Below are 9868 nucleotides of genomic sequence, written 5' to 3'. Positions count from 1 at the left end.
CGCTCAAGGTTCCCTTTTTGTCACTGGTCTCCATGGCTCCCAGCCTTCACTTTCTGCTGGTCCCCAGACAAGACATAAGGTGATCTCAGCCAGTTATGGGATTTTGAGATTTATGACTATAACCAATGGAATCTGTTTGGTTAAAATTAAGTTGGCGAATTTGATGTTAGAGCCCCGCCCCTCTCAATTCTCAGCCTCTGACTATCCCCCACTGTATTGAGGTTCCTTCTGGAAAGGCTGGCTATCAAACAGCTGCTCTTGGACTGTTGTTCGTTGCTGAGTACCTCAACAAATGACATTTCTGCATGTCTGTACTGTGTGCCCCACATGAGACTCTCCGGGACAGAGAGGTGGTAGGAAAAGTCCCTGACTTACACCTCGAGCTGGGTGTCCCAATCCATGACCAAATACAGGCTGCTGCAGGTTTTGTAAATAAAGTTCACTGGAACACAGCCAGGCCCTTTCGCTTACTGTCCAGGGTTGTTTTGGGGCTACATCTGCAGAGGTGAATAGTTGCAATGGAGATCCTGTGGCCCACAGAGCCTAAACTGTCTACTATCTGGTGCTTTCCAGAAAAAATGCTGCACCCTGTCTAATAGATTATTAGCTTTTGGGGGAGTTTGAATTTTAGAAGCAGTCTCTTAAAGGCCAGTTCTGTGAGACTCAAGAGAATTACAGTTAATGGAGGAAATTCAGGCAATTGGGAGCTATTCTGAGGAGGAAGTTGTGTCTAGTTGCTGTCCAATCATCTCCCGTAGGCAGCTGCCTCTTTGTCAGTCCAGGAAAGTGGACAGCCTTTTCTGAATCCCTGCGCAGAATGGGGAGTGCAGGAAGAAGAAGCAGCTCGTGGAGCTGTGCCTGGTCGCCATGGAAGAGGCAGCAGCATGCTGTCCATGTCGCTCCAGCAGGGCCCTCGGTTCTGAGGTAGGCAGCCTGGCTCTGCACAGACAGAAGCCGACTTAGCCTTCTTTGCTCCTCTGCATTTTCTGATGACAATAGAGTCAACTTTTTGTGAGCCCCAAAGAAAGGTTTCATTGTTCATTCTCTCTCCTCTGGCATAGGTAAAGGGGACAGAAAAGGGAGCTTCTTAAGGTTCCATTGATTTTTTAGCTAAGGGAGAAATGAGAAAAACCAAGAGTCAGGCTTAGGCAGGAAGCCTTTGGACACACTGTATCTGTTCTTTGTGTGGGAGGATGGCTGTCCCCCACTGAAATGCCCAGCCTCTCCCTGGTGGAGAAAGATCCAGCCCACAGTAATGGGGCCAAGCAAGTTCCCTGTCAGAAAGACCAGAACCTTCTCACAAACTCAAGGACTCGGCCTGTATTCTTCAAATGGGGTCAGTGCTGAAACCTCTGCCCACTGGATGTGGGTCACTCAGCTGGAAGATGGGGCCACACTTTGCAGTGAGTCAGCTGCTCAGTGCCAGGGCTGTGCCTCCTCCCAAGGCCACAAAAGACACCTTGGGCCTGAGTTAGCCTGAGGAGGAACATTTCTCAGACTGTAATGCTCCCCTCAATGGAGAAGAGAGAAAACCAAACAGGACCTCAGAGCTCTTCTTCTTCCTCTGGCTTTGTTATGAAACTTCGTCATCTCAGCAAACATAGGCAGAGTGTCTGAGGAGCAAGGCAATGTCTCTCACAGGAGCTGCACGAGATATAAATACGTCTAGGATGTGGTTGTATGGCTCTGAGAACCAGGAAGCAAAGACAGAAAGTAAACAAACTCTAAAGTAAGATGGATAGTGTGAAGTCTATAAAAAATTAAATTCTAGACTTTGGAGAAAGACACATACATCTAGGTTTAAATCTCAACTCCACCACTTACTAGCTATATGACTCTAGTTATATTCATTAATTCACCCAATGGACATTAATCGATGGTCTACTATGTACCAGATATCCTACGTGCCAAGGATAGAGAAAGGCCCAATTTAGAAGAAGTGACTTTTCTTGCCTCATAGAACTTATACAATCTATTGGAAGAAGACGGATAATAAGCATGAAAATAAATAAATAAAAATATAATTTCAGAGAATGATAGGGGCTATGAAAAAGTTAGAACGATGTCAAGAATGACTCAGAGCAGTGGCTCTTTAAGAATTAGTGGTCAAGGGAGGTTTCTTGGTGACATTAAAGCAGAGACCTAAGGAAGGAGGCAGTCAGGTAATAATCTGGAGGAAGAAGATTCCAGGAAGGGAAGAGTATTGGTACAAATGTCTGTTCACACGAGTCTCTAAGTTTCATTTTCTTTGATTAGAAAATGGATCTAATTTACTTAATGAAATTGTTATAAAGGTTCAATGCACAATGTATCTGTTTAGCTTAGAACCTAGCACCAGGTAAGTGCTCTTTAATATTACTGAGAACATCAGCACAAAGGAGCAGTTCATTCTGATGAGTGTGGTGTTAGTGCTGACTGGCGAGGGGCTAGCATTTTACTCACACCTTACAGAATGGAAAGATTTTGGTAAGCAGATAATAGGTTACATTTCTCCGCTCTTAGTTCCTATATCTCCCAGTAGTTTCCTTTCCAGAAACCTGGCCACACTTCATTACAAAAACATAGATATTTTTCTTTCCTCTAATCTGTAAATTATATAAAGGCAGTGCTCTACTCCAGTGCTTAAATGAGATAATGCATGCCAAGCATTTAGAATGGTCTTTTGTTCATGAATGAATGAATAAATGAATGTGAGAGGGCTTTGAGGCAGTAGGTATAGCATAAGTTGAATCTGTTATGGGAGCTGGTAATAAACCAGCCAAATTAAAATCTAAGACCCAAAGAAGCTGACCCTCCCCCAAGTAAGAGAGAATTCTTCCTGTCTAATTACTTCTAAACCAGGACATTGGCTTTTTTCCTGCATTCAGAGTCCAACAAAACATCAGCTTTTCCTGAGGCCTCAACTCTGCCAGTCTCTGGATGGAACTACACCATCGGCAGTCCTGGTCCTCAAGCCTTCAGATCAGACTGGAACTACACCATCGGCTCTCCTGGGTCTCCAACTTGCTGGCTCCCCTTGCAGATCTCGTGACTTGCCAGCCTCCATAATCATGTGAGCAAATTCCTGATAATAAATCTCTTTACTATATATACATATACATAAAGATATACATATATATATATATATCTCCATCCTAAGGGATTAATTTTAATTTAACCACCTCTTTAAAGGCACTATCTCCAAATACAGATACATTCTGATGGGTTTCAACGTTTGATTTTTTGGGGAGGGCCACAATTTAACCTGTAACAGTGAGGAATTCATTCTTTATTTGTTTAAGCCAGTGTTACTTGAAACTGAGAGTATAGTAACTGCTTATACATGGTGTATATTCATATGCCAAGTTCGATGATACACAAGATGGTGCCTTGCTCTATTTCCTTGGTAGCATTTTATAATTTCTTCCATCTTCGAAGAGTCATTTAATGGTTAGAATGTGAGCTTGGGAGAGAGCGGGTCTCAAATGGTGTCAGTTTGATGACTGACTTTTGGGGCATCTCCCAACCACGTTTTAATTTGTCCACTTCTGGCTAATATTAAAATAACACCACATGTCCCTAGTGAGAAAATCATTCCAAATATGGAGTCATCATCTGAGCTTTGGAGGAGGAGTGGGTGCCATGGAGAGGCAGTTCTCCTCAGCCAAACTTATTGAAATGTCCTGATGCATGCCTTCCAGGCAATGTCAGCTGCTAATCCATATGAATTAATGCAGTAATAATTGGGCCGTATTCAGCAAGCACTAATTTCTTTCACTATATCAAATCAAGCTTTATGATTGTTTTGAAATAAACATGCCATCTCCAGAATGCTGAATCCCTGCATTGGCAGCTGGGTTTTGAATGCGTCTGGAAAGGTGCAGAGAAAAGGACAGGTTGCCCAGTGGCAGGACTCCTTCCCGAGCGTGGGAGCTCAGACAACTGTGTGAGACCTGACTGAGCCCAACCACATTGTAAAGGGTGAGAGGAAGCCGAGCTTCGATTCTGGCCGGTGTCCAAGGAGAGTTCACTCGGGGAGCATCATTCAATGCTTCTGCCTTCTTCTGGATCCTCCACCTTTACAGCACGAGAGAGAACGGCCTGGCAGCTACGATCTCCAGGTGAACCGTTGCTACCATGCCTTGCTAAGTGGGCCTTGCAGTATCACTGAAGTGAGAGACCTTGAGAGAGACTATTTAAAAGATGCACAGGTCAGACTGCAAATAAACCTCAGAGGAAGTGTGTAACAGACTCTTACAAGCAAGAAAACAGGAAAACCAAAGAGAGAGAGCCTTCGAGCCAGTGATGTTTTCCTTTGCTCGGCCTGCAGAAGAGAAAGAGGGGGAGAAGGACAAGGTCTAGAATGATGCTAAAGGAAGCTGGGAAACAATGGAGGAGTTATGCTAGAGTGTGTGTGGTCCTCCAATTAAGAGATTTAACAAGTCAGTGGGAACATCAGATGATCCATTCTCGTCGCTGGGCAATGTTTTTAATAAAGTCATGGAGGCCGATATTGCAATCTCACGTCTTCTCTCACTCACCCACTCTCACGGTGACGTGCACCTCCTCTGTGCCAGGCCTGTGCTCCACTCTGGCAGGCAAAGCAGGCACAGCTCCTGTCTTCCCTCTCCTCCCTTCCTACCCTGACTCCTGTCGCTCTCCTCTCTCTGTCTCTGTCTCTGTCTCTGTCTCTGCCTCTGTCTCGCTCTTTCCTCTGCTCTTTCCCCCTCACTTCTTCTCACTCTCCTCTCTATGCATAGGTTCCAAATAACTGAAATTCATGATCTGATCAGTGGAACCACTGTTTGCTAACCACTTACTAATTAATTTTTTAAATAAGCAATGCAGGATTGAATTTCACATCTTTTCTCACATTGGTTGTTGTGTGTAGACACAGGGTCTCCCACCCCCACCCTACCCTGAGGTACCTCTTTCAATCTCTCCCCCTATGTGTGCTGCCGCGCATCCCTACTCCCCATGAGCTGCTTATCTATCCACAAGCTTAGAATGTCAGTGCCTATAAAACGTCTTCAGATTTCTCTCCTCTTCCCTTTTGTCCTTATCCTGTCAGTCAGGATGAAAGAAATTAAGCTGTGTAAGTCTGTACATTTCTCTATAATCCCAGTTTCCAGGTCTTGGAGCTGCCTGGAAGCTGCTGCATCACCTGGGTCTGGATTCAGACGTGAAAAGCTGAAGAAGTTCTGGGAAATAGGCGCCACCATGTTCTCAAAGTGCTAGCTTTTCAACCCGTAAGTTAGAAAGCAGAAAGGAAGCTGTGAATCAAAGCTCCAAGGAGATTGCTTATAGCAATGGTGGCAATGAACCAGTACATGATGAGACTCCTGGGTCGCCTTCCACTTTCAGGAGCAGCGCTGCTGCCTGTCACGCACGGGCCGTGCACTGCACGCTGTGCCGGCTGAGGGCACAGCTCTGGGGCCGCTCTCCAAGGCGCCAAGCGGTATGCTCTTGTGCAGAGCTGTGTCTGCCCCGTGGAAATGGGTCTTTTTGTTATGCACTTGCCATGCTCTTGGCTCTGTACCTGCGTGAAGGGAACATCTTGTTGAAATTCTCACAGAAGCACCATACATGCTAGTGAAAATTAGGTATGTCAACGACAAGATAACAAACAGGTTGACTTTTTAAGAAAATATATTTTTTAATTACTTTTCAGGGTGTGTTTTAGAATTATTGTAAATTCGGTGCCATTTCATAACTTTTGTATGCGAAAGACATATAATAATAACACATAAGATTTATTCTATAACATCTAATAATATGTTATATAACATGTAATAATATAATTATTAAAATAGAATAATATATAATATATTATGTAATAATAAATAAGTATAAGTCCCATTAACGTGAACCTTCTAGGCACTGTGCTGGGTACCTATATATTTTGTTCTCGGTTCTTCTTTCTCTGCCCACTGTGGATGGATTGTTTGTTACGTGGCATTATTACAGTGATAGTGGATGCTGACTGTGCATGACTTTTTTCTTTTTTTCACAAATTCTCATAACCACTCTTTAAGGTGTTTCCATTTTAAAGAAAAGGAAGTCAAGGCTTTTCAAGGTTAAGTGACTTAATTAACAACTATGATACAGTGTTAACAGGTCTGCTCGATTCCAAAGACTGTTCTTTTTCCCCCTCCATATCCCTTATGTTGTGTCAGGAATACTGACGCTATGTTGCCCTAGAGATGTTTAACTAGCAAAGACATTATTATGGTCAGTAAGTTTGTATTCTATTTACAAAGGCAGGGAAAGGAACCGATGAGTTTTTGTTTTGCAAGATTGCGCTCAAAGTGCCTCTGCTCAGCTGTCACTTCTACACAACATTCTTTTAAACAGAAGTTATCTTTTTATTTTTCCTCTACTCCCTCTAAACTTCCTGTTATTTAAAGTTTTAAGGCTTTAAATATGATTCCTATTTCTCCAGGCTGAGATTACCTGAGGCTGAGGTAGAGTTTAACTTGGCATCTTGTTTGTTGTCAGTACAATCAGCCATAACCACATGCAGATCATTGAACTGAAGAATGATTTCTCTCTCCTGAGAGCACTTTGGGCAGGAAACAAACAAAACTAAACTCAACGAAAAAACTTTAATGTATTGATAAGTGAAAAAAGCAAGGTGTTGAGCAATGTATATTGTACATTATTATTTGTGTATTTAAGAAGCATATACACATATAACTGTTTATATCTACACAGAATGTCTCTGGAAGTCTAGAAATTGGTACTGATGGTTACCTCTGGTAAGGGTATGTAGTGGCTGGTGGGAGGCAGGAGTGTTAGAGATTATTTTTCGCTGAATACTCCTTTAAAGCTTTCTAACTTGGTGTGTATGTTCACATTACTATTCAAAATAATGAATACATTTTTTAAAGAAAGAAAGTGTGCCTTCTCTCACCCAGCCCTTTTTTTCACTTCAGTCAGGTTATATCTCTTAGTTCTCAGATTCCTTGACTTTTTAAAAGATTTGGAAGGAGGAGCTGGCCCAACAGGAGGCATGTTTTCTTCCTCTCAATAGTTGAGGTGCCATATAAGCACCTTCAAAGTCTGCACAGACAACAGAGAATATATGAGGAGGCCTGAACTGAAGCCCACTGGCTTCCACAGGTGAAAGTGAACAGCTGTTTTCTTAAAAATAAGACTCCCCCCTCAAAATATGTCCTCTGATTTTGTTTTGAGTTACATTGTAGAACATTCCAAAAGTCAAAGTCTAGATTTCCACCTGCAAGCCAAGGATGTTTTCCTGTTAAATTCTGATCATATCATTAAAGTTTATTAATTGTTTCGACAAACAGACATCTAGATCCATTCATTAAAAAAAAAAAAAAGACAGGGTAAATAAATCAACTTTCAAATCATGTCCTTCTGCAAACACCAGCTGCACCGGAAAAGGAAGGCAGCCTGTTAGCAAGCCCTCACTGCAGTGCTGTCCGTATACATGCCCAGAGCCTGTTAATACGTACTACAGCCCACAGGAAAGAACCTCAGCGGAAAGCAAAAAGGCAGAACAATTGTGTGAACTTACCTCCCCTTTTCAGTGTCCAAACATCTGGACCCTGCATGTGTCATGTCTTTGATTCAAACCTGCTCTGGGGTTACTGATAGGGAAAATCTCCACCTGAGTGAGGAGGGGAGTGTGGACCAACTAATTCATTAAAGAATAGTTAGCACAGACTCACTTTTGGTAGCAAAATAATGAAGCAGGTTGGTTACAAGCCATGTTTCTGAAATTGCCCGGCTATGTCTCTGCCAACCCCTTATAGAGAGTCTAAAATAAAAGCCGGAAGCAAAGAGACAGTAAAGAAAGCCCTTAGAATTAGGGCTATGGAAAAATCAGAACAAGCATGACGCCATCTTGGTATTGGCTAACCATAGGGAAAAATCTCTGCTGTTTAACGTAATGCATTTATAAACACAGATGTCAGGGACAACAAGTCTATTTTTGTGGTTCTGCATCTTACATTTCCCCAGTTGATTCTTTTTCTTATCTTCTTCTATGTCAGAACAGCCAAACAGGATTCGAGTGATGCGTTTGGATCATTTGCTTCCCTGAATTGTGTCTCTCTTCGTTAATAGGACAGACACTTAATTTTGCCTGTGAACATGGCAGTTTTATCATCATCACAACTGCTCCCATTTCCTGATCCTCATTTTATTTTACTGGGGTACTTTAAATAACAACCTCTTGGTCTTATTTTGATGGGAGTTAAAAAATCAGTTTGGTAGTAATGTTGCCTGGAGTTCAGCTATTAAGCTTAGGTGCTTGTCAAATTTTAACTATGTGTGTAATTTAAAAGTAAATTTAAATTTTGTTGGGCTCCAAAGTTGCAGGCAGATCTTGACTGAAGATAGAATGCTTAGTTTGCAGGGGTCTTCTTTTTCTTCTCTTTTCCTCCTCCATCATTAGCACCTGCACCTAGGCGTGGCTGGGTGGGTGGTTGGGTGAGTGCAGAAGGTGAAAGGAAATGAAAGTGTTGCTGAGCCAGTGCCACCACAGGAAATGGAAGAGGGTTAAATGCGAAGTCATGTATTTAGGCTGGAAAAAAGAAATCAATCGCACAATTTTAGATTAAGGTAGACCGAATCAGCAGCCACATACGTAGAAGAGATTTTACAGTTTAGTTAATTGCAAACTTAGTTTTTTAAAAAAATTAAAAATCATGTAGGACTTAATATGTACTAACAAGCAATGTTCTAAATACTTTATAAATATTAGCCCTTCTCATTCTCTCAGCAACTCAATGAGGTAAGTACTATCGTTATGCCCAATTATCAGATGGGAAATTAAGACATAAAAAAGAATAAATAACTTGCATATAGTACATAGCTAGAAAGTACCAGAGCCATAATTCCCATTCAGGCAGTCTGGTTCCAGAGTCCATGGTCTTAATGTAGTACTTTGATATAAGCTAGTAGTGGGGTATAATTGCCAAGAAACAACTACAGAGTCAGTTCCATTTAATGTTGTCACTGGTTGAAACTCATTACAATGAACATCATGAAGAATGAAATCTCTATGAAAAGAAAAAAGATGTCCAAAGTCTACGTCAATTGTCTCAAATAATTGTGAACAAAATAAAATTATAGAACCTTAAAAATGATTGTGATCCTTATAAATTTGGTATGATGATGTTACACTCATAATTTTGTGACAGTTTTAATGAAAACAGTATCAACTAGATATATAAGGGTAATGTTTCAAGTCAAATTAACCTTCTAGGTCTTCGACCTCATCTTTCCAATGTGTAGAATGAGCTCAATAATTTCCTAATTCATTCACATTTTAAGATTCTAATGTTCTCCCAAATTTAAAGTCAGTCATGAGTTCATTTATTCAGTTATGAAACTGGCATTTTTCTGAGCATTTTCTTTTTACGAAGTACCCTGTTGGTATCATGGAAAGTAGTCTGGTGAGCTCATGAGACACTGGCCAAGAAAACTAAAATGCAAGCCTGTGCCATGTGAATGCTGTGGGAATTCTTGGGTAGCATGTCAGCCTGTGTTCTTAGCTGCAGACAACAGTATCACTCAACATGATTTACATAAGAAAGGGTTTAATAGAGGGATAGTACACACTCACAGAATCTTTGGAAGAGCCAGAGGAATAATTTCTCCTCTTGATACTCTTGAAAAAATACCTAAAGCCATCCTAGAGAATTGGCCTGAGAAGGGTGATGCCTTCTCTAGGACTAACCAGATGGTTCCCACCATCTGGAACAGCAAAACAGATATCCCATTCCCCTCTTATTTCCATAACTCACTTCCAAATCAGAGTCTGTCATGGTGTATAGGACTGTAAGAAACTGAACCGTGGTTGTGATGGGGGATGGGTTGTGTAGGCAAGACCCATAATATGGGGAGCTAAAAGTGTAGC

Source organism: Pteropus alecto, unplaced genomic scaffold (assembly GCF_000325575.1).
Source record: "Pteropus alecto unplaced genomic scaffold, ASM32557v1 scaffold57, whole genome shotgun sequence".
Classification (NCBI taxonomy): Eukaryota; Metazoa; Chordata; class Mammalia; order Chiroptera; family Pteropodidae; genus Pteropus; species Pteropus alecto.
This window is presented reverse-complemented; position numbering follows the sequence as displayed.